Source organism: Heloderma suspectum, chromosome 1 (assembly GCF_057233095.1).
Source record: "Heloderma suspectum isolate Gila_16-S chromosome 1, 16-S_ref, whole genome shotgun sequence".
Classification (NCBI taxonomy): Eukaryota; Metazoa; Chordata; class Lepidosauria; order Squamata; family Helodermatidae; genus Heloderma; species Heloderma suspectum.
Genome location: NC_139458.1, coordinates 128,054,211 through 128,079,867, shown reverse-complemented (window position 1 = coordinate 128,079,867; position 25,657 = coordinate 128,054,211). Strand labels below are relative to the sequence as shown.

The window sequence follows — 25,657 nt, the reverse complement described above, 5'->3', positions numbered from 1 at the left end:
CTTGCTCAACAATGAAGCTCACTGAGTAACCTTCTCTCAACCTAACAACCATCGCAGATGGTTGTGAGGATAAAATTGGGTGTGTGGGTGGGGTGGTGGAATGGACTTTTGTACACTGCTCTGAGTTCCTTGGGAGGGGCATACTATAAGGGCATAATATAAGTAAACAAACAACATATTTTGTCCTTCATCTCATGCAACTTGTTAGACATCCCTGAGGAAGGACTGCTAAACTGTGTCCTAAACATTGATATGGGGACTAAGGTATACATGACAAAGGCCTGATTATGGGGAATGACATGGGGAAGTCCTCTTGTAACAGAGTAGAAAACAAGTGATACAAAACATATATTCTTCAGTAACATATTCTTGTCCCTCAAGTCCTACATGAACCTGCCTAAATGGTAAGGTAATCTTCAGAGGCCCTTCTCCAGGTGTCTCACCTTCAGAGGTGAGGTAGGTGGCAACTGGGGAATTCTGTCCCACTCTCTCCCTTCCCACTCTTGCTGTTAGACATGCTTAGCATCATGTCTAAGCTGACAGTTAAAAAGTTTCATGGACTTTGCTAGCCCATTTCTGAGAATGTACATTGCTGTATTGTATAAGTAAGGGAGTTGTATAGAACCGTATCATCTCTCTCCGCCCCCCGCCCCCTCTGTCTTAAGCAAGGGTTAAGACAAAGAACTACAAAAGCTGTTACTTGGCTGACTACATTACAATCCTTTTGATGAGATGTGTGGGAAATCCTCCTCTCCAAACTATTTATCCAGGACTCCACACATTATCATAGGTTATTCCTTTGTAATGCCTACATTTCGTTTGCAAATTCTCTGCAGTTGTAGCCTTTTCAGTTTCTTAAAAAGTTAATGCAAGAATGAAGGAGAAGACACTTCAAGAGAGCATCTGTGTTTTGCCCTGTTTTCTTATTTTCATGGATTGGAAGAAAGTTTGCTGGGTACTGGTTAAGGTCAGTGGGATAAACTAAATAGGATTCATGGCAGAGAAATATGTAGGTTCAAGGGATTAGAAAGACAGAATGGGGAAAAATACTTGACTGGGGGGGCTTTCAGTCTTGATCATAAAAATATCTGTATCATTACCATGTTTTGAGTTCTTTGTGCAGTGAACTGCCAGTTAGAACTGAAAAAGTCTTACCAGTAAAAATAGATCTGCATTCAAATCAATTCAGTTTTTAGTGCTGCATTGTGAAAAAAAACTACAAAAATCACAGATGGAATATACAAAGGGTTTGGGTCCCTGTCCCCCCCGCCCCCCCCCCCCGTTGCTACTGCTGTCATCACTCACCACATTGCTGTTGAGAAAAGGAACTTGAGTTCTGTGGAATTCAAAACCATGGAAGGGACTTTTGTTAGGAAACGACTGCTTTGAATGTAACTACGTTTTTGTTTTTTCAGTGCTGCTATGAGTGATCCTTGCTACAGCTTTCTGAATCATATCTGTAGCCTCACATTTTACTACTGTTATGGTTAATTTCATCTAAAGTTCTGCAGACTGTGCTTTTTGCTCTCTTTTCAATAAACAACATTATTGGCTGTAATTAAAATAAACAACAAAGGTTTGCAAGTACTATGTAGTTGGATCAAAGCAGGGTTTCTGGCACAAATTCAGGTATTTTGCATGTTAACTGAAGATAAGTGTGATAGTTTTCGTGTAACAGTTGCAGTATTTAAATATGCGATACTGTTACGCATGATATAATGTGCTATAATAGGCTGTTCAAAAATTTAGGTGAGCGGACAGTTCTTGATCAGTCAGGATGAATTAACTGGATAAAGCATAGCAAATTGGCTAAGTTTGAGTTCATATATTTATTTAGCCACAAAGGTAGAAACTGAGCATGCTCCAGCATGTTTTGGCTAAAGGTTGCACCTTTTTTACAGGATGCCCCTTGTGTTTTTATCTAGGGTTGCCATATGGCCTGGAAAACCGCATTTTTCTGGATTCCAGGCATTCCACCTGGTGTCTATTTAGACAACCCCTCTATGCATTTAATTCCAGCCAACCTGACAAGTTTCTTTCCCCTCATAAAGGCTGGATTGCAAACTGTGTAAGTTGCCTGAGCAACTAAGCATTCAGAGTTATCACACCAGCTCAGCCAATCACTGCAAGATGTTTCACTGCCACAAGCATAAAATAATTTCAGTAGTCAGTTGCTGCAAATTGGGGTGCAAGGGGGAAGCCTACTGTAGAATAATTTAGCTGCTACAGTACTGCCGCTTGTGTATTTAGCTGATATATTTTACTGTTGGAGTTTTTGTTAAATTGTTTTTAACTTTGTACACCACCTAGAGTGTTTGTATATAGGTGGGTTATAAATTGAATAAATAATAATAATAAAATAATATATTATAGTTCCATGTTTAATTTCTAACTGTTAGAAGAAAGAACCACTCAGGGCTTCTCCACACAGGGCTTTTATCCTGCTATTGAGATTGGTTACTCAGGGAGGTTTGTGGGTCCTTTACATGATGGTGTCAGTCTCCAGGGTGTCTACCCTGCTAAATGATCCTTTATCCCAATTTTTCGAAGATAGGAGGTAGGGATGGTGGAGGATTCTGCCACAGACCCCAGTGAGGCTGGGTTCCAAAGAATCCAGCCTCTGGAGTCCATGCCAGAATGTGGCACTCACCTCTGCCTCCCTCCGGAATCCATCTGGGCCGGCTCCTTCATGCAGTGATCCTGCGGAGCCGGCCGCCGGGTCCACATCGCTGGCGATACGGCTGGCCGCTATTGCCGTGCCATATCGTTGGGCTAACTCCGGACGCAAATGGCATCTGCTACGCCATTTGCGGCCGTAAAGCTGTTAGGTTAACCTAAATGCAGCCATTTACAGCTGCATTTAGGTTAACCTAACAGCTTTATGGCTGCAAATGGCGTAGCAGATGCCATTTGCGTCCGGAGTTAGCCCAACGATATGGCACGGCAATGGTGGCCGGCCGTATCACCAGTGATGCGGAGCCGGCGGCTGGCTCTGCAGGATTGCCATGGAGCGGGGCTGGCCCAGACAGATTCCCAGCGGGAGGGACGGATCGCCTCCCCTGAAGGGCAGATTCCCACCTGGACCAGCAGGTAGGGAATCCGCCTATCCCTAATTGGAGGTAATGAGCTATCAAATTACAGCGGGTTGAGTTTCCTCACGAAAAGAGGAAATCCTGCAATAAGAGGAGCTAGATCACAGCGCCATCTAGTGGCTGTATAATGAAAGATATAGAACAGTGCAGATAAGGGGGGAAATGGGAGTAAGGGAAGCGCGTGTAAAGAGAGCTTGTCATGATCCTGGATTTAAAACAGAAGCGGAAAGCCCCGGTAAAGTCGTGAGATTTTAGCCTGGTGTAGAAATGCTCTCTGTCACAGTATTCTATAGTGTTGGAAGCTAGACCATAAGTATTGAAAGCCCTATGTAAACATACTTACTTAAAAGTAAATCCCTTCGAAATGGATAAGACTTCCAAGAATTAGTGCTTAGTATTGTAGCATTAAATACATAGAAACTAGCTCCCAGCTAGGGTGGCCACTTGTGAATTGCCAAAAAAGAGGATGTGTATCACTTGGGGGAGGGCAGAAAGAGGGCACTGATTTACATAAAATCTGCATATGTTAATTTACATGTCTTGATGCAAATTTAGAAATGATTATTATAATTTATATAGAATACAGTACATCATAATGTAGAAGTCTGTGACCAGGTGACATATGTGCCTTGTTCATTCTGCTGTTCAGGTGCTGTTGATAGGCAACTTCAAGGGCCCTGTTGCTCTCCTTTTTGATGGTTCTTTATCTTTAAACCAGAATGGGACTGGGGAACCCTTCAAGAGGACTCCTTCAAAACAGAGTACAGCCCTCTGGTAGCCCTTCAAATAGAGGACCGTAAGAGGACACATGGCCACCCTACCATCACTATAGAATTCTGTGACTAGGGTTGGCCTTCCCCTTATACTTGGAACATCTGCTCCCACATTAATTGAGCAGTTATGAAGCCATGTTCAAGAAGCAAAAAAGAGGGATGATAGAAGACAACAGCCTGCCACATCTCTTCTCAACATGCTTTACTGCGCTCTCAGCCTCTCAGAGAAGAAAAGCAGACAGGACAGATAAGAGAGACCACTCCTTAATGGCATGCACCATTAAATGGTCAAGTATGGAGCTCCTTTCCCAATTTTTTTGTGATACATGCCAAGTGTAGGCAGAAAAACATTTGGTTGAAAATGCAGTTAATGTGCTTCATTTCCATAATTTGAAAACAAGTTGCATTACATGCTGTCTGGATTTGAGGACATAAGGTATGGTAGCTTCTACATTTAACAGTGACTAAAGACACACAAATTTAGCAGGTGATTTTTTTCCTGGCATATGGAGACAAGTGGTTGAAAAAGTTTTACCTGCTAAATTTTTGTGTCTCCAACCACTGTTAAGAGCAAGGGGCATTTCTACATGAGGCTTTTATTGTGCATTCATGATTGGTCATTCACAGAAGTTTGCAGGTCTTGTACACAACACCATCAATCTCCAGGGCCTCTCCTGTGCTTTATACCTTTATCCTGGTTTTTTTTAAGACTGGGGAAAGGCTGGCATTTTTTCTAGAAGCGCAATGAAGTGCTGCAGTGGCTATGTACTTCCCCAATTCTGCTATACCACAGCACCATCTAGTGGCTGTAAAATGAAACATATAGAATGTGCAGTGAAAGAAAATCCCCCCCGAAAGCACGTGTAAGCACATGTGAAGGAACCGATCTTAATCTCACAAAGGATCCAGAAGCAGAAGCCCCGGTAAAGGTGGGGGATAAAACCATGGTGTACAGAAGCCGCAGGAGAAGGGACCATAACTAGATAGCAACCCTATTTGGAATTGCAGAGTAATCACAATACATATAATAAAATTTGCAGTGGGGTGAGTGGAAAGCAGTCTGTAAGAACCTATCTTCAGTGATCTTTAGCACATCCTCCAGAGAATCTATTGTTAAAATTGCTCTTTTTATAGGAATTTCAATAATTAATCATGTTTGGCAGCTTGGTGCAGATTATGCTTCTAATGGCTGTGTTTACACTTTCAATCTTTTCCCCCAGGTGGTTTGTTGTTCATCTTCCTTTCTACAGTAGGCAAATGTCAATTTCAGTGACAGTGGTATTGTGCTTGATCTTTGTAGCTGTGCAGCACAGTATTGTGCATGTTTTCTTGGCAGTAAGCCCCACTGTGTTCAGTTGGGCTTACTCGCTAGTAATGGTATGTTTAGGATTGTAATCTTAATAACAGAAGCAGGGACACTTCCAACTGGGCCCTTTTAATTGAAGAATGCATTTGGAGTTGGCATTATCAATGTGCTCTTCAGTGTTTACTGCACCATTTGAAAAGCACTGCTGTCTTGTCTTCTAGTATCAGCGCTCCTTTTACTTGCTGTCACCACTGCTGTCTTTCCAGTGAGCAATATTTAATAGCTGAGGCCTTGTGGATCAGCTTCCAAATGAATGAAAATCAATATGTAGTGTGTACACTAGAAAGGTTCAGTCTAATGATGGTCTCTGCTTCCCACTTCTGTAGTTGGATCCATGTAGGTATCTGCAAACATTTGAAAATCGGTACTGATACGCTTGGCCTGTGTTCAGACCTGTCTGGTCTTTGCTCATGGTGGAATAGGTGTGTGTCCCTTACTTCTCCACACACCTGATTTGGGCTTTCCATAGAAGCCCATGTGTATAAGGGCCCAGTTTGTACAATTGCTCTCTCTTTTTGAGGGAATATTGGACGAATTGAGCCCTTGTCTAGTTCAGGATTTGCCATGAAACCCAAATGGGCTTTTCAAGCGCCCCTGTTGAAAATCTGGGGGAAAAGAAATCCATTGGAGGCTGTTTTTAAACATTCAGTACCAACACTTGAAGAGTTCAGTTGACTCAACTCTGGCTCCTCTTTCTTTGCCAATCCCGCCTACCTTCCAAATAGGAAAGGGGAGGAGGTAGCAGGTGGTAGAGGGCTCACATCCACACAGGATGGGCCCCACAAGATAAGAACATAAGAGCCATGCTAGACCAGACCAAGGGTCCATCTAGTCTAGCATTCTGTTCACACAGTGGCCAACCAGCTGTCAACCAGGAAACCACAAGCAGGGCACGAGTGCAACAGCACTCTCCCGCCCATATTGCCCAGCAACTGGTGTACGTAGGCATACTGCCTCTGGTACTGGAGGTAGCACATAGCCCTGAAGCCTAGTAGCCATTGTAGGCTTCTCCTCCAGGAATTTGTCTAACTCCCTTTTAAAGCCATCCAAGATCTCTCCTTAGCTAGAAATGATGTGGGGATCATAATTCCCTACTGGGCTTTATAGGGCTTGTAGTTTTTAAAAATAAACTAAAGTTAATATTATACTGTGGGTGCTTCCAGATGAAGGGCTTTTAGCTCTACCAATGAGAAGGCATTGTGCAGCTATTCTGTCTTTTTCTGCTTCATAGAATCATAGAATAGTAGGGTTGGAAGGGACCTACAAGACCATTGAGTCCAACCCCCTGCTCAGTGCAGGAATCCAAGTCAGAGCATCCCTGACAGATGGCTGTCCAGCCTCATCTTGAAGGCCTCCAGTGTGGGAGAGCCCACTACCTCCCTAGGTAATTGGTTCCATTGTCGTATTGCTCTAACAGCAAGTTTTTCCTGATGTTCAGCTGGAATCTGGCTTCCTGTCACTTGAGCCCATTATTCCATGTCCTGCATTCTGGGATGATCGAGAAGAGATCCTGGCCTTCCTCTCTGTGACAACCTTTCAAGTACTTGAAGAGTGCTATCATATCTCCCCCCTCAGTCTTCTCTTCTCAAGGCTAAACATGCCCAGTTCTTTCAGTCTTTTTTCATAGGGCTTTGTTTCCAGTCCCCTGATCATCTTTGTTGCCCTCCTCTGAACCCTCTCCAGCTTGTCTGCATCCTTCTTAAAGTGTGGTGCCCAGAACTGGACACAGTACTCCAGATGAGGCCTAACCAGTGCTGAGTAGAAGGGAACTAGTAGTTCCTGGTATTTGGAAGCTGTGCTTCTATTAATGCAGCCCAAAAAGAGCATTTGCCTTTTTTGCAGCGACATCACATTGTTGGCTCATATTCAGCTTGTGATCGACAACAATTCCAAGATCCTTCTCGCTTGTAGTGTTGTTGAGCCACGTATCCCTCATCTTGTAACTGTGCATTTGGTTTCTTTTTCCTAGGTGCAGAACTTGGCATTTATCCCTATTCAATTTCATTCTGTTATTTTCTGCCCAGAGCTCCAGTCTATCAAGATCACTTTGAATTTTGTTTCTGTCTTCCAAAGTATTAGCTATCCCGCCCAATTTTGTGTCATCTGCAAATCTGATGAGCATTCCCTGCACCTCTTCCTCCAGGTTATTAATAAAAATGTTGAAGAGCACTGGGCCCAGGACTGAGCCCTGCGGTACCCCACTTGTTACCTCTGTTCCCAGTTTGAGAAGATTCCGTTGATCAGCACTCTTTGAGTCCGATTCTGTAGCCAACTGTGTATCCACCTGATGGTTATTTCATCTAGCCCACTTTGAGCTAGTTTGCTCATCAGGATATCATGGGGCACTTTGTCGAAAGCTTTGCTGAAGTCGAGATATATTATGTCCACAGCATTCCCACAGTCCACAAGGGTGGTTACCTGATCAAAAGACGAGATCAGGTTAGTCTGGCAGGATTTGTTCTTGACAAATCCATGTTGGCTTCGAGTAATCACTCAAGGTTTGTTTGTCTGTTTCCCGCCTCCCAGCTGAGCAGAGCAGAGCAGAGCAAGCTGCTCCAGCTGGTCCAGGGACTACAGAAGCAGGCAAGCTCCCAGAGAGCGAGCGAACAGAGCGAGCGAACAGGGGGAGCAAACAGGAGTTGGCCAGGGGAGTTGCAGTGGTTGAAGAGACAAAGGAGACAGAGGCTAAGAGGTAAGTGGGTTGCAGGAAGCCCAGGGCGCTGCCCTTTATCCTTCTGATTGGCTGTGAGCTCACCAGGTGCTTCTGAGAGCTCCAACTGAATTGGAGGGGTGTGGCCTGAGTACTCCCAGCAGCTGACTGGGCGGGAAGCTTCAGTCTGTTTCCCGCCTCCCAGCTGAGCAGAGCAGAGCAGAGTAAGCTGGTCCAGCTGGTCCAGGGACTACAGAAGCAGGCAAGCTCCCAGAGAGCGAGCGAACAGAGCAAGCGAACAGGGGGAGCAAACAGGAGTTGGCCAGGGGAGTTCGGCAGGGGAGGTCAAGGGGGAGGCCCCTAACATTTTTTAAATTATTTTTATTTTTTATTTTAACTAACTTTTTTCCATTTATTTGTCTTGTAACACACACTTTCACACCAGTGGGACTCTGCTTTTAACCTCTACTGAGTAGAAGAGCAGGCACAGGCTAGTCTAGAACAATCACAAAGCTAGATACAAAAAGGGAAAAGAGGCTATGGAAGGACAAGACTCTCCAGTGGTGGTGACCTGCAAGGTGTGTGCAGTGTTTGTTTTCTTGCCTGAGAACAACATGGCCTACACCGGCAACAAGTGCAAGTTGATCACGCTGCTGGAGGAAAAAGTAAGTGGACTGGAGCGGCGACTGTCGACCCTCTGGGGAATAAGAGAACACGAAGAGTTCTTGGACAGAATGGGGGAACTACAGCAGCAAAGGGCAGACCAGAAGCTTGAAGAGCAACAGCAAGATGAGGCAGTGGGAAATGCTGAGGTGAAGAAAAATGGAATAGAGGATACTCCTTGGAAAAGGGTGACAGTTAGGAGAAGAAGAACTAGATGCCACTCTGCACCAGTGGAAGCAGTGGAGCTGTGGAACCGATTCCAGGTACTTGCGGATGAGACTGGAGGACAGCCTGCAGAGGAAGAATCACAGGGGAACCTGCATGAGAGTGAGCAAGAGGCTAAAGGTCAGTCAAACAGAGGCGATGAAACCCAGGCCTACAACAACAAGAGAAGAGTGGTAGTAGTGGGAGACTCCTTGCTGCGTGGGATCGAGACCCAAGTATGTCACGAAGACCCATGGACTCGCCAGGTATGTTGTCTCCCGGGAGGACAGATTAGAGACATGTCTGAAAGGTTGCCTGCACTCATAAAGCCCACTGACAGGTATCCCTTTCTTCTCATCCATGTGGGAACAAATGATACCACCAAGCGGAGCTACGAAGAGATCACGTCAGACTTTGAAGCTTTGGGAAGGAAACTCAAGAACTTTGGGGCCCAGATAGTTTTCTCATCCATCCTTCCAGTAGTTAGAAGAGGGATAGAAAGGGAACGAAAAATAGTCCGGGTGAATGACTGGCTACGAAGGTGGTGCCGACGAGAGAGATTTGGATTCTGGGACCACGGGCTATACTTCCTGGAAGATGGGCTGTTGGCTAGGGATGGGTTGTACCTCACAAAGGATGGGAAGAATGTGTTTGGCCACAGCATGAAGAACTTCATCAGGAGGGCTTTAAACTGAATCCTACGGGGAAGGGAGATGTAATGTTGGGGGTAACAATGGACATAGGCGCATGCACTGCAGTGGAGAGAACAGCTCTGATAGCGCCCAATAATAGTCTTCAGACACATGTAGGAAGAAAGCCAGACTATAAAGCACATGGTCTTCGATGTCTATATACTAATGCCCAGAGTATGGGAAACAAACAGAACGAACTTGAACTCTTAATACAAGAGGGAAATTATGACCTGATAGGTATAACTGAGACTTGGTGGGATGACTCTCATGACTGGAATACAGCAATTGAAGGATATAACTTGTTCAAAAAGAACAGGAGGAACAGAAAAGGAGGTGGGGTTGCACTGTATGTGAAAAATACATATCTCTGCACAGAAATACAGGCAGCCCCATCGAGAGCATCTGGGTTGAAATAAATGGAGCAAAGAATAAAAGGAACCTGGTGGTCGGAGTCCACTACCGGCCACCCAATCAAGGAGAAGACAAGGATGAAACTTTTGAAAAGCAAATAGCCAATGTTTTAAGGAAGCATGATGTAGTAGTAATGGGGGACTTCAATTTCCCCGATATTTGTTGGGAGACAAATTCTGCAAAACATGGCCCCTCCAGGAAATTCCTGACTTGTGTGGCGGATAACTTCCTCCTACAGAAAGTAGAGGAAGGAACTAGAGGATCGGCTATCCTTGACTTGATCCTAACCAACAGAGATGACTTAGTGGATAAAGTAGCAGTTACAGGAACTCTGGGGGAAAGCGACCATGTTGTACTTGAGTTCTTGGTTCCAAGGGAAGCAAAAGCCAAGTGTAGTCAAACGCGTACCCTGGATTTTAGGAAAGCTGATTTTCATAAACTCAGAACAATGATCAGTAAGGTTCCATGGCAAGTGATGCTAGCGAGAAAAGGAGTCCAAGATGGGTGGGAGCTTTTAAAAAAGGAAATTCTCAAGGCACAATCACAAGCAATTCCAACAAGAAGAAAAGGTGGAAGACAACAGAAGAAGCCAATGTGGCTTCACAAAAAGCTTAGGGATGACCTGAAAACAAAAAAGGACACATATAGGAAGTGGAAAGAAGGCCAAGTAACAAAGGAAGAGTACAGGCAGATAGCACAGAATTGCAGGGGTGGCGTCAGGAAGGCTAAAGCTGAGAATGAGCTGAGGTTAGCAAGGGATGTTAAAAACAACAAAAAGGCTTTCTTCAGCTATGTGCATAGTAAAAGGCAGAGGAAAGAAATGGTGGTTCAGCTATTAAATAAGGATGGCAAAACGATAACAGATGACAAAGAAAAGGCAGAGGTGCTCAATTCCTACTTTGGCTCAGTCTACTCCCAAAAGAGGGTCTATGACCCCCCTGGCAAAGGCGAAGTACAGGCTGAAGGGGCAGGATTGCGGCTTGAGATTGACAGGCATATGGTCAAGGAACACCTCATTACTTTGAATGAGTTCAAATCTCCAGGGCCAGATGAACTGCATCCTAGAGTCATAAAGGAACTGGCAGAAGAACTCTCAGAACCACTGTCTATTCTCTTTGAGAATTCATGGAGGACCGGGGAAGTGCCAGATGACTGGAGGAGGGCTAACGTTGTCCCTATCTTCAAAAAGGGTAAAAAGGAGGAACCTGGGAACTACAGACTAGTCAGTCTGACATCAATCCCTGGGAAAATTCTGGAGCAGATCATAAAGCAATCCATCTGGAAGCACCTTGACAACAATGCCGTGATTACTCGAAGCCAACATGGATTTGTCAAAAACAAGTCCTGCCAGACAAATCTGATTTCATTTTTTGATCAAGTCACCTCCCTTGTAGACCGTGGGAATGCTGCAGACATCATATACCTCGACTTCAGCAGAGCTTTCGACAAAGTGCCCCATGATATCCTGATGAGCAAACTAGCTCAAAGTGGGCTAGATGAAACAACGATCCGGTGGATCCACAGTTGGCTACAGAATCGGACTCAAAGAGTGCTTCTCAATGGTATCTTCTCAAACTGGGGAGAGGTAACGAGTGGGGTACTGCAGGGCTCAGTCCTGGGCCCAGTGCTCTTCAACATTTTTATTAATGACTTGGAGGAGGAGGTTCAGGGAATGCTGATCAAATTTGCAGATGACACAAAATTGGGCGGGATAGCTAATACCTTGGAAGACAGAAACAAAATACAAAGTGATCTGGATAGACTGGAGCGCTGGGCAGAAAACAACAGAATGACATTTAATAGGGACAAATGCCAAGTTCTGCACCTAGGAAAAAGAAACCCAATGCACAGTTACAAGATAGGGGATACGTGGCTCAACCACACTACAAGCGAGAAGGATCTTGGAATTGTTGTCGATCACAAGCTGAATATGAGCCAACAATGTGATGTGGCTGCAAAAAAGGCAAATGCTATTTTGGGCTGCATTCATAGAAGGATCGCTTCCAAATCCCGGGAAGTACTAGTTCCCCTCTACTCAGCACTGGTTAGGCCTCATCTGGAGTACTGTGTCCAGTTCTGGGCACCACACTTGAAGAAGGATGCAGACAAACTGGAGAGGGTTCAGAGGAGGGCAACAAAGATGATCAGGGGACTGGAAACAAAGCCCTATGAAGAGAGACTGAAAGAACTGGGCATGTTTAGCCTTGAGAAGAGAAGACTGAGGGGAGATATGATAGCACTCTTCAAGTACTTGAAAGGTTGTCACAGAGAAGAAGGCCAGGATCTCTTCTTGATCATCCCAGAGTGCAGGACATGGAATAATGGGCTCAAGTGACAGGAAGCCAGTTTCCGGCTGAACATCAGGAAAAACTTCCTGACTGTCAGAGCAATACGACAATGGAACCAATTACCTGGGGAGGTGGTGGGCTCTCCCACACTGGAGGCCTTCAAGACGAGGCTGGACAGCCATTTGTCAGGGATGCTCTGACTTGGATTCCTGCATTGAGCAGGGGGTTGGACTCGATGGCCTTGTAGGCCCCTTCCAACCCTACTATTCTATGATTCTATGATTCTAAGGTGCTTACAGATGGATTGCTTTATCATCTGCCCCAGATTTTTCCCAGGAATTGATGTCAGACTGACTGGTCTGTAGTTCCCAGGTTCCTCCTTTTTACCCTTTTTGAAGATAGGGACAACATTAGCCTTTTCCTTTATTAGAGTTTCCTTTTTTTAAAAACTCGCACCTATCTTGGACTCCTTTTCTCGTTAGAGTCACTTGCCATGGGACCTTACTTATCATTGTTCTGAGTTCATTAAAATTGGCTTTCCTAAAATCCAGGGTACACATTTGGCTACACTCGGCTTTTGCTTCCTTTAGAACCAAGAACTCAAGTATAACATGATCGCTTTCCCTAGCATTCCTGTAACTGCTACTTTATGCACTAAGTCATCTCTGTTGGTTAGGATCAAGTCAAGGATAGCCAATCCTCTAGTTCCTTCCTCTACTTTCTCCAGGAGGAATTTATCCGCCACACAAGTCAGGAATTTCCTGGAGGGGTCATGTTCTGCAGAATTTGTCTCCCAACAAATATTGGGGAAATTGAAGTCCCCCATTACTACTACATCATGCTTCCTTGAAACATTGGCTATTTGCTTTTCAAAAGTTTCATCCTTGTCTTCTCCTTGATTGTGTGGCCGGTAGTAGATTCCAACAGCCATGTTTCTTTTATTTTTTGCTCTGTTTATTTTAACCCAGATGCTCTCGATGGGGCTACCAAGCTCCTCCTCCTGTATTTCTGTGCAGAGATATGTATTTTTCACATACAGTGCAACCCCACCTCCTTTTCTGTTCCTCCTGTTCTTTTTGAACAAGTTATATCCTTCAATTGCTGTATTCCAGTCATGAGAGTCATCCCACCAAGTCTCAGTTACACCTATCAAGTCATAATTTCCCTCCCGTATTAAAAGTTCAAGTTGGTTCTGTTTGTTTCCCATACTCTGGGCATTAGTATATAGACATCAAAGACCATGTGCTTTATAGTCTAGCTTTCTTCCTACATGTTTCTGAAGACTATTATTGGGCGCTATTAGAGCTGTTGCACTGCATGAGCCTTCATCCATTGTAACCCCCAACTTTATGTCTCCTTCCCCTGTAGGATTCAGTTTAAAGCCCTCCTGATAAAGTTCTTCATGCTGTGGCCAAACACATTCTTCCCAGCCTTTGTGAGGTGCAACCCGTCCCTTGCCAACAGTCCATCTTCCAGGAAGTATAGCCCTTCCAGAATCTAAATCTCTTGCACCGGCACCACCTTCGTAGCCAGTCATTCACGCGGAGTATTTTTCTTTCCCTTTCTATACCTCTTCTAACTACTGGAAGGATGGGTGAGAAAACTATCCGGGCCCCAAAGTTCTTGAGTTTCCTTCCCAAAGCTTCAAAGTCTGATGTGATTTCTTCATAGCTCCGCTTGGCAGTATCATTTGTTCCCACATGGATGAGAAGAAAGGGATACCTGTCGGTGGGCTTTATGAGTGCAGGCAACCCTTCAGTCACGTCTTTAATGCTTGTAGAGGCATCTTTTGGGGAGTCTGGGTTGCCTCTCAGGGAGTTATGATGTAAGAGCAGGGGATTTGCTGTCTGTAAGAGTGCCAAGCTGTGTGCTTTCACCTATACCCAACTTGTATATTTGTAAATAAATTCAAATATTACAAAATGCCATAAACCTCCAGTGATCCCTCCTTTCAAAGGAAACCAAACTTTGGTAAATGCTGCCTCTGGAGCTTTTAATCAGTTCAGGAAGTAGGAAGCACATAACGATATGAAGAGCAATCCTTTATTTTTCCTTCCTTCCTGTTTTGATTCAGGTTAGGCATGTGCTGATTACCTTTCTGTCCTAAACCAAAGAGGAAGAAGTGAATCTTGGTGAACAGTTCTGAAGCAGGAAGCGAGGCAAATATATAAGTGCTAGATAGACACAACTATTTAAGTGCAGGAACAAGCTGTGAACTGAATTTATGCCTGCGGCATGAGGAGTGAAAGAAGAAAAGGTGGTACTCAGTAGCTTCCCCAAGCTCCTCATAAATTTCAAAGTGGTGTCTTTCCTTTTTTTAGTAGCCTGTAAAATGCAACTCTGGGACCATTAGATGTTGTGCTGGTGAAGGTGATAGGAAATGAGAGAAGACATTTCCTGGCTGCGGAATCTTAATGATTTGTCAGTCAATTAACTGGAGGTCAGATGTATCTGCAGGCTGTTAGTGTTCCACTTCAGTGGGCCATGTTATCAAATTCTTCTGGTTAGTGTCGTAAAAGATGCAGATATTGTGAATCTTTTTGTGTGTGAATGATGCCACATTTTGAATTATGGACTCTCCGGTTTCAGCTATATAGAGTGATAACTTGGCACATTGCTTCTTTAAAAGGAAACAAAATATATAATTGAGGTATCTCTTCTTAAATACTCTGGATGATTGCAAAGTATCTCTGTGGAGAATTTTTTTTTTTTTTTGAGGAGCTGGTTTAGTATTTCAGCACTGAACATGGGCAGTGACTGCCCAGCTAGTGAGCCATGACAAACGCTTATTTTGCTAATCATAATATTCGCTTTGCCATGTTCTGCTCTTTGCACTGATTGTTGTCACATTATCTCCCTGCCTTGCTGTCCCACCGCGCATTGAGAATCCTGCTTGCTAAAGCACACAGGAGAGAAGGGCAGCCAGAGTGAACCTCAGAGCTGGAGGTTCTTTGGGTTGTTGTTATTGTTGTTTTGCTGCTCTGGATCCCCTTAAAACTATAGGCAGAGTATTAATAGCCAGCCCTAGACTTGAGAACTTTCTTGCATCATTAAGTCGACAAATTGGAGTTTAGAGGGAGGTTCACATGGGATCTGCACAATTTGTGACCTACCAAGCCAAATGTAGCCCAGTAGTCTGCCAGATGATCCCCTCCCCTATGTTATCTCAAGCCAGCAACAAAAACAGGAGAGTTGTCAAACACCTAGCACATAATACATGACTGGCAGCTGCATTCAGCTTTGTGGGTCACAAATATTGCAGGCCTGGTTTACACCTTTACTGCCTAATTTAACGAAGAATAAAATTAAAGAAGAAATGTATAAGAGATGTGGATGATGCCGTGCAGAAGGGGGGCAGCTTTTGCTGATGTTTGCTTGACTTTTACTGTTCAGAAGCTATGGAGTGCTTCCACTGAACTGTTACAGATGTGAGCACTCAGCCTCTAGAATAAATACTTATATATACACCAAACTACAACAGTTTCTTTAAAAATTCAAAACAGTAGGACCAAAGAGGAGGAAATAGTGTGTTTGCTTGTCACAGATGATGTGCTAAGAATGCTATGAAGGAATAGTGATAGCAGTAACTTTTGCATGAGCAAAAGGCTTCCTTTATCCAGCTGAGATATGATCCTCCTAACAAAGCCATGTAGTTAGTTTTAAGTATTGTTTATCCAAGCAAGCAACTGCAAACCATGGTTTATGATGCCGGCTTATTTGGATAAACCATAGTTCAAACTAACTGCAGTTATCAGTTCAGACATAACAAATTGTGGTTAGTTGAAAACGGAAGCAAATGCTTCTAATATCTTGCTTGCCACCACCCTGGAGGAGAGGAGAGTGGGGAGCAGGCTTACCCATGGATCACTAAACTGTGATTTAGTCTGACATCCCAGAACAGTCAAGGATGGCACAAACTGAACTGCCTAGGGACAGTAAACTACACAAGTCTGGGGTAGCAGCAGCTTTGGGGGGAAAAAAACATCATGAGGAATCTTTAAACCGATTGTGGAAAAGCCTTTAGTCTCTACAATCCACTTCCTTACCTTCAATCTGTTTCTGATCTGTGGATTTCCATTAGCAGAAATCCCAGTTGACACTTTCTATCATGTCATGTTTATCCACCTTTAACCACTCTGTTCTTAACTACAGTCTCTCCTAATTTGTCTAGTAATGGAATAAGGGTTGCTAACTTGTATTATCGAAGGTCAGTTTTTTCTTTCTATGTTGATGTTATTTTATTGTGCTGCTGTGATTTGCCACAACAGTGGTTTGCCTTTATTGAGATTTCTGTGTGCTGTTACAAGAATAAACATTAATAATGTCACTTGAGAAATGGGGGCATTTTTACTCTCAGCATTTTATCAAGCTCATTTAATGCAAGTGCCACAATCTTCTTAAATTCAAGCCCATCTGACTTACTCTCTGAAGGTGAAAACTTTGCAGTTTTGACTAGAGATTTTGTGTCTGGACTCTTAATAGTTTTGTAATGAGTTTTTGTAAAATTCATCAGGCTATTGATCAAGTTACAACTCAAAATATCCCTACCAAGGTATACAGGTGAACAATCACTACTAATTACATTATGGTTTCTATTAAGCTGGATTAATTAATGAGACTTTGGAAATTGCTACTGAGAACAAAGTTTGCAGTTTAATTCTTTGTGGGATATGAATTAAACTTTCACTGTGGTTATTGGGTGGAAATTTAAGAATTGTTGTTTTCTACCAAACTTTTCAAGAAAAGATGTAGCCTTTCTCTGACAGTTTGTGTTAAACAAACTGTGTACATCACACGTTAATGTCAGTGGACAGTATTAATGCATTTCTAAGATCTGTGCAAGATCTAAAGTTTTACTGTGGCATGCCCTCAGTGGAAAATGGAAAGTATATTGGTACTAAATGTGTTCTCACCACTTTACAGCATAGTGAATGCATATAATGCCTGTGCATAGTCATTAAAATAACTCCATCATGAATATTTTATGTGCAGGCATTATGTTGTGAAGTGGTAAGATGCACATTCAATGACACTATTAATCCTCAAAATTTAAAGAAAATGCAAAAGAATATGTACTTTCCCCACTTTCAACTAACGAAGCAAAAGTTTTTTTAAATACATCATGTAACCAAGAATATGCCCCATTGTATGTCTTCTTGCTTGCTCAGTAAGTTGATTCATTTCTAGCATTGCCACCTTTCATTGTTGCTGTTAACAGTTCCATTGGTTTTTCTTTGCACTTTACAACATGCAGTTATATTGTGCCTCTACTATCCTCTAACCCCCATATCCTTCCAACGGTAACCATGACCATCTTAAATCAGAAGCAGAATCAGTTCTTCACCTGTGAATATAGGTACCAAATCCTGGGGTGACACTGTCACAACTTTGCAAGGCAGATGAAGTCACCTGTTAACGTTAAACCCAGGAGTCTTTCTCATTGATCTTATGTCATGTATCCTAGTGGTGTCAAAAATCACCTCTACCATGCCATCCACAAGGTAGCAGTTCTCCTAATTCTCCCTTCACACCACATGTACCATACTTTAATTCTTGAGAGATGTCATAACTACTGGAGACGAGCAGGGGTATTTCATGTCAACAATGGCACTAAGGCAGAGATGAGGAACCTCAGGCCCAGGGGCCAAATCTAGGCCTCAGGGGATCCCAATCTGGACCTATATGGTTCCCCTCACCCCACACCTCTTTTGCTGACCCCATCTGCTATCCCCCAATCATAGATCATTTGGTGGTTTCCTGGTTTTTGTGCAGTTTTCCCCACATTCTAAAAGGTTAAAAATGCCTCTCCTAAGGTTTAATTATGGGCAGTAAGAGCTTTAAGCTAAAATATGGTATTTCTTATGGTTTGGCCCCACTCCTTTTGCCTTCAGCCCCACCCATCCCTGGAATGTGCCCCCCGAGGGCTTATCCCAAATAGAATTCATCCTTCAGGCTGAAAGAGGTTCTGCACTCCTACACTAAAGCATTTCAATTCTTTCAGAAGTGGAGTGAAGCACACACTTCCTAGTACATGAGAATGAAATAGCAGTCTCAGGAAGCTCACTGTAGTGGTTTGTAGCTCTTTCCACTGCTAGAAAGAGCAGAACATCTGGGCCACTCCTCCATCATGTCCTTGGTTTACATGGTGAGGACAATCAGGAGAGAGTTTTGTAGCGGCATGATGTGCAGTGGGAAGAACCCTGGACCTGGTAGTCACTGAGGGACAAAATAAGTCTCAGAGCAATCCTAAATGGGATTGTGGCCATTTAGAGAGTGAAGTGGCCAGTTGTCTGCCACCTCCAAAGCCTTGCTGGTTTGGCTGGCCAAAGGGATGGGAGACTTGCCTTTTTCTTTCCTCTGGAGATTTTACTCCCACCCACACATCCCTGTTTCAGACAGGAGGGAAAGACCAAGACTTGCCTGGTGTAGGCAAGGGAACTGATCCTGGGACCTCACAGGGTAACGGAAGGGCCTTGAAGCTACCAGATCTGGGGCTGCTCCCACTTTACCCTCTGGAACTCCCCATTTTGGGGCCTGGCATTGGTGGGAACTTTATGCCCACAGAACTTTCCAAGGGCTCTGTGGCAGACATCCCACCACCAGCAGAGCTCTTCTCTCTTGATGAAGGGGCACCTCCGGCCCATCCTAATCCTACTTGGGCGGCCATCCAAAAGGTTTAGGATTATGCTGTCAGCTGTTCCTGGAATAAGCCTCCTCAAAGGGATCTGCAGCTGTCTCCCTGTTTTCTTAAAGTGAACCATGGTTCATTCTGTGGTGGGTACCAGCAAGTCAGAGATATTGGAAATTTTTACGTGGCTCTCTTGCATGATGATGTAGGCATTGAACTGTTATATTCAGCAAAACTGTTTTCGACTCCCTCCATCTGACTAAAGCAATTACCCCCTTCTCATGCTCTTTATAAGTCTTGCTTTTATACCATTCATCTCTGTAATGGATTTCTTCTTCAACCTAAGAGCAATCCTAAATGAGAATATTCTTAGTTGCCATTATTTCTTGAGCTGATAGTTCTATTCCTAAATAGGATCAGTTGAATGGAAGCTTTTTTTGGTAAAAGGTAGAAAACATGGCACTTCTGCAGTAATTTCTTTGCTCCGTAGAAGCTACATCTTTAAATAAAACATGTTGGCAGCAATCTAAACTTTCATTTGAAACTGATATTTGAAGGTTGCCCCCTTAGTTTGTTTTTGAACTGAATTCTGAGGGAAATGATGGGAAAAGAATGTCACTTTGTCATGAAAGAGTTAAACCACTTTTTGTGGAGCTTCAGACAGGCTATTAGCCTTTAATTATCATGTCTTTGAGGATTAGTCTGAACCGTAGTCCCTTATTGATGGCTTCATTCAAACTACCTTAATTCTCTAAACAGTAGTGTTAGTTCCAGCATGCAATGTGATAGACTAAATTTTAGACTTTGGGTTTAAATTTAGTTCCATCTGCACTAGGCAACTTCAGGTGTGCGGTGGTGGACAGGGGAGGAGATATCTCATCTACTCTTCTGTGATTAAGGACAGTGTTCCCAACCCCTGTTAAGTGCTGAAGCTAATTGCACTGTGAAAATTGTTAAGGTGCATTGTTAAATGTTCTTGTCATGGTTTAACCTCTAAACATATCAGGGAGTTGCACAAAATTTCCATGATGCACTTGATGATGCTTCTAGAACTACCTGTTATTTGTATATTGGGATGTCAGTTGCACGGGGAAATCCGGCCCCTTTTGGGCTTGCCAGACTTCTGCAGAGCACCCAACTCAGCTTGCTTTTGTGAGCTGAGCTGTGTGGTTTCTCTGAGTTCCAGGGACTTTTAACGCTTATTTTTTTTACTCAGCCATAAATTGCTCAAGTAGAGATTTGCACAAATTATGGCTGCAAAATGCACCAATTTGCACAAATTTCAGCTGTAAATTGCACAAATTTGCACAATTTGTGCGCATTACAGCCTGTAATGTGTGCAAATTTGTGCAATTTACAGCTGAAATTTGTGCAAATTATGCAAGTTTGTGCATTTTGCAGCCATAAATTGTGCAAACGTTCTTTTATGCAAACAATTATGGAAATTCTGCTAGCTGGCCCAACTCATTGCATACTGAGTTGGACCAGCTGATGGAAGATGGAATGGAGGCCAGGGGCTAAGCCAACAAAGGCTTGTTGAGCTCCACCACCACCCCAACTGGATTCCTCTGGCGTCCTTATTTGTATCACATCTTTGGAAACTGCTTAATGATGAGTGTGTTTGCCTTTGTAATAGTCTGCAAGGTACATGATAAATATTTCCATGTTGAAGATGGGCAACTGAAGAGAGAGAAAAAGAGAATGACTTGCTTGAGGCCACAAAATGTGTCTCTGACAGCAGTGGGATGAACTCATACTAGTTATAGGCCTGATCATCTGATACTGGAAAAGCCCTGGATCAGTTCAAATTGGCATCTCTTGAGTCTGTTGCAGACCTAATGCTGCTCCCCAAGCATATTCAGAAATAAGGAGCTGTCACTGCCACCTGAGTCTCTGCCAGCTTCCTCAAAGCCAGTGCTTGGATGGACAGGCTTGACTACCATAATGCATTCTGCATGGGGCTGCATTTAAAGACAGTTCGGAAACTTTAGCTGGTGCAGAATGTAGCCGCCCAGATATTGGTGGGGCTGGGCGGCCTGCTCATATGACATTGATACAGTGACATCTGCATTGGTTACAAGTGCATTTCTGAACCCAATTTGAAGTGCTGGTTTTAAAGCCTTAAATGGATTGGGCCCATGTTACTTAAGGACTGCCTTCTCCTGTACCAGCCTGATCACACTCTGAGGCAGAGCTGGTGTCAAAGGTAGGCATGGTCGGGCACCTACTGAGGGCCCACACTCCAGCAGGGACCCACTGACAAGAGCTTCCTGGCATTGCTGCTCCTCTTCATCATTGCAACCTGCTTGTTCACCTGCCTCTCACTCTGGCCCAGGCAGCAGTGGTAATTGAGAAGGAGGAGCAGGAGATGCCACTGCTGACTAGGTCAATGAGAAAGAGGAGGAGCAATAGCAACTAGTGAGAGTGGTGAGAACAAGTAGGCCCATTGAGGGTGTTTTTCCCACGGGCTCCCAAAAACCTAGAGCCAGCACTGCTCTGAGGTCATAAGCAGAGGCCCTTCTTACTTGCCTGCTGCCAAGGGAGGTTAGGCTGGTGAGTACAAAGGAGAGGGCCTTTTCAGTGGTGCCCCCTCACTTGAGGAATCTGTTTCCATCAGTAGTTCATCAGGTCTTCTGGAAGGTTCTGAAGACTCATTTGTTTTCACTGGGCTTTTTATAATCTTTGATATTAGCTGTTCTTTTATTTACTTATTTAATTTCATTTGTAAACTGCCCAATAGCCGAAGTTCACAAAGAACTGAAACCACAAAGCACAGCATAAAACAATATAAAATATGAAAGCTTAAAACCATTAACTAAGCTTAGAGGTTTTATCCTATTTTATTGTATATTTAATGCCTATCTGTTTTTGCATACTTTTGTGTGTGTTTTTATCTTGTACGCCACCTTGAGTGGGTCCACCCTTAATGGCTGCCTAAAAATAGTTTTAAATAAAATAAATATAAACCTCCCAGTTGAGCATTGTATTTCCCAAAGTTTAGGGGGAGGGGCAGAGTAACCTGATTCCCTTCCAGGCTGTGCCAGCATCTTCAAACCCGCACTCAAGAAAGTTGGAGGGTTTGAACCCAATTGCCCTCTCTCCATCTCTTCAAGCCTGATGCTCATCTGAGAGGCTGGAGTGCCTCCTAAATCATTAAGCTGGGCTGGGTATATATAGGGGAAGGTGGTTTACTAGGTATCCTGGTCCCAATTTGTTTAGGGCTTCCTGTGTGAACAACATAACCTTGAACATGGCTCTGTAGCTAATAGGCAGCCAGTGCAGTTCTTTTAACACAGGTGTAATGTGAAAATGGCTGGGTGTCCCACTGAGCACCCTTGCTGCTGCATTCTGCACTAGCTGCAGCTTACACACTATAGGCACAAGGGCAGCCCCACATAGAGTGGGTTGTAGTAATCTAATTGTGAGGTTAAACCATGATCAAAAGAGGCAGCAACAGTCACTCGGTGGTGACTGGGGAATTTTGGAGTTGGGGGCTGTAGTGGGGCAGAATTAACGCTGCGTGTCCTACATTTCATGTGTGTCCTATATTGTTCATGTGCATAACACACAACACTTAAGCGCACCTGTGCATTTGTATTATGCCCTTCCGTGCTTTTGGATACATCCTCCATCCGGCAGAGAATCACAACCATGCTACCCCACAGATCAAACAAATCACTAGCTGCATTACCATTACCAGGAATTTCACAGGCAATAACCAAGACAAGTCCCCTCCACCCCATTTCAGAGGAGCATTTGGACACTGAAGCTCTGAATGAGTAGAAGCATCTCTTTTACTATTCTTTAACTAGCCCAGATGTGAATTGAAAAGGGTGGTTAAGTGGTAAATACCTACAACTGAAACAAAAATGGAGCATGTTAAGATTATGACTGGGTTCACACAACACACTAACCCACACTTAGTGGTTGAGTGTGGGTTGTTGTTGAGCTGTGGGTTGTTTGTTAAACTATGGGTTAGCGTGTTGTCTGAACCGAGGACATTTTCCGCTGGTAGCATGTTAACCATGCAGTGTGGCTTATTTTTCCTCAAACAAGCCACCTTGAGAACCCGTGGTTTGTCATTGGGTTGTTCAGGATGGTTAACAAGCCATAGTGCATAGTTAACAAGCTACCCTGCAGAAAATGTCCTAGGTTCAGACAACACACTAACTAATGGATCAACAAATAATGCACAGTGTCAACAAAAACCCATAGTCAATCACTGAGTGTGGGTTAACGTGTTGAGTGAACAGCTCCTATGTGTTTGTAGAGCAGCTCCCCCATAGAAAAGGGGCTGCACAAGGACAGTAAAATAATAACTCTATTAGGATGCAGGTTCACTGTGTAATATGTGAGCTTTTGAGTTACTGAGATCTCTTTCTTCAGATTGGGTACAATTAAAAAGATGGAAATTGATGTCTCTAGGAAAGGGCATAGCTTTTAGCCCAGTCAGCAGTGTGTTCCAGTCTGGAGATGACAGTAGGAAAAGTTATTTCAGACTAATTAAGAATGATGTCTTATTAATTAATTAATTGATTAAATTTCTATACAGCTTCTTATCAGGTCAGCCCTCCAGACTTGTTCAATAGTAACATCATAGTAAAATGGTAACAGTATATGATTCACTTCTATTAACCCCCCCCCCCCTCAAATTATCATGGTCATCATGGGATTCTCTCTACAAATACCCATACCTTTATTTGTTCAAGGCTGAAGGCAAGAACACCAATGAGAGGAACAACACAGTTTTTTAATGGAATTACTATGCTCCTTAATTCCCTCCAGCTCCCTGTTGGATTCTAACAGAGAAAGACACCAAGAAACAAAAATGTCAGTTAAGTGTGATGACATGTTAGAGTGCAGTCCTATCAATTGCATTCTCAATGATTGTAAGCCCCCGAACTCGGAAACTTAGGATCATCCTGTGCAGGTTGGGAGGAGCAGTGGAGGCAATCTTTGCTTCCCTGTCCTCCCGCCCTGCATTTTTTGAATTTTTGCCTGTCTAGCAAAGGTGTTTCGGAGGGGGAGGGAAGGAGGCTGGCAGAGGCTTGGAATAGCTCATATCCTGGCCTCTCCAATCTCCTCTCCTCCCCTCCCCATCAACCAGAATGCCCCCTTTTCCCCCTCTCTGAGATAGAGTTCCCGACCGTGGAGGCCACCTGGCACAGTTCTTCCTGCCCCAGCTGTGAGGGGGAGGGGGTCAGATCTCCGATTCCCCTCTCTGAGGTTGGAGTGCTGTCTCCAGTCTTGGAGCTGGGAATCTGAACTATTCTGTGGCCCCTCAGACTCCCTTAGTTCCTTCCCCCTCTTTTTCTTTGTTGCCACACCCCCACCATAATAGCCTCCCCTGGTAGTACTCCCACACCTGCGCTTGGATTTCAGAAAATATGTGTGACCTCTACATTATAGAGGGCAGGTGGAAAGGATGCCAGTCACTCTTTCCCAGAGAACCTGGGCAGATTATTCCAGTTATTGAGGTACTCTGTTTCCACATTCTTTTCTTCCAGGACTAAGCAATGCCAATACTTTGCCCTCTAGCCCTGCCTTGGCCACTGCCACTTGCTATTGTTTGCCTGCTTTTCATCTCTCCTTCACACCTAAGCTTTCATAGCTATCTGTGCAAAGGGCAAAAAGCGATGGTGCCAGTCTGGTGACACTGACCTCTCCTTCATTACCTTTCCATTGGTCAGTGAGGGCCTTTTGCTGCTAGCTTTGCTGCCAGATCCTACAGCCAGTCTGGTAGGCATACTTTAATTGGCAGTCCAGTGAATTTGGATTCATTTTCTTTTTCAGAGCGTTTGAACCCAGCAGACTTGAGCTCCTGCTGTAGAAGCAATCTAACAGTGCAGCCACTTATCAGGTACTTAGTTTATTTTTAAGATTAGATCACAGCTGTAAAGGGCTTTATTTCCCTGTATTCTTAAATAATCATTATAAAGCTTCCTAAACAGGGCGAGGGCTATTCAGTTTTTTTTTAAAGGAATTGCTCTGGATTATTTTGGAATTTTTGCATAGCCATCAGAAACAAATCAGATGCTCTGTCGTGTATACTGCAGGCCACTTGGGAGCTCATTTATCCAGATTCAACCCACAAAGAAAATGAAGGGCCATTCTAAAGATCGATCTTTAGATCAAGGGAGAAAATACAATGGTGGGAGAAGGACCATCATGGAAAGGGGTGAGAGAGCATGAAGAGTAAACCTCTCAAATTCCAGGCCAGAAATAGTACTGTTCAGTAGTATGCATCACCTGGAAATACAGTTCTGTTCTTAACATCACTAGTAAATGCACTAGCAAATTAAATGGCAAAAATATTCAGATGCATATCTCAGGGGTCCTCTCAGTTTTGTAAAGATCTCGTTTTCCTTTTACTACCTTATGAGTTAAGGCCACCTTGCAGACTGTTAGAGGCAGGAATTGCTCAATTTTACAGTTCCTTGCTTTTTAGTACTTAAATTGTCTTAATTTTATGCCTCAGGTTTATGCCTTACTCTGCACTTAATAGAGGTTTTATTTTGTTTTTGCCAACAATGCTTTGGCACTTTTGCAATAAGAGTACATCAATTTCCCGGTCTGTGTTGTTGGATGCCATAAGGGTATGAGAGCCCAGGACTTAATTCTTAAGCTAATGTCCAACCCACTCTCTATTAAATGGGAGAAAGGAGAAAATACCCTGACTGACTCCCACCAAGCTGTCCATCCCAGTTTCAGGTTAAACAGATAAAAGAACAGCACTTCTCTCTGCAGGAAGAGCCTAGCTCATGACACCTTTCTCAGAGAACCAAAACAGGCAGCCTAGTTCACTTCAGATCCACTTAAAGGTAGCCTCCCTTCTCCTTATTGGACCAAGGTCTCTGGCCTATGAACACCGGCACCATCTCTCTGCTAAA

General features: G+C 43.7%; 1 protein-coding gene across 9 annotated transcripts in view; it reads left to right on the top strand.

Moving 5' to 3' along the window:
- TSPAN4 (tetraspanin 4) overlaps nt 1-25,657 on the top strand; it is a 796,820-nt gene that overhangs the window by 274,079 nt on the left and 497,084 nt on the right. For 5 of the 9 annotated variants that reach the window (XM_084856527.1, XM_084856537.1, XM_084856508.1 and 2 more), the window contains one exon: nt 24,561-24,627. The exons of 3 other annotated variants lie outside the window; for them this stretch is intronic. The gene's annotated coding sequence lies outside the window, so the exon portion shown is untranslated. Of the gene's footprint in view, nt 1-8,760; nt 9,015-24,560; nt 24,628-25,657 lie in introns of those variants that run through there. One more of the 9 variants, XM_084856518.1, reaches the window with a different exon arrangement.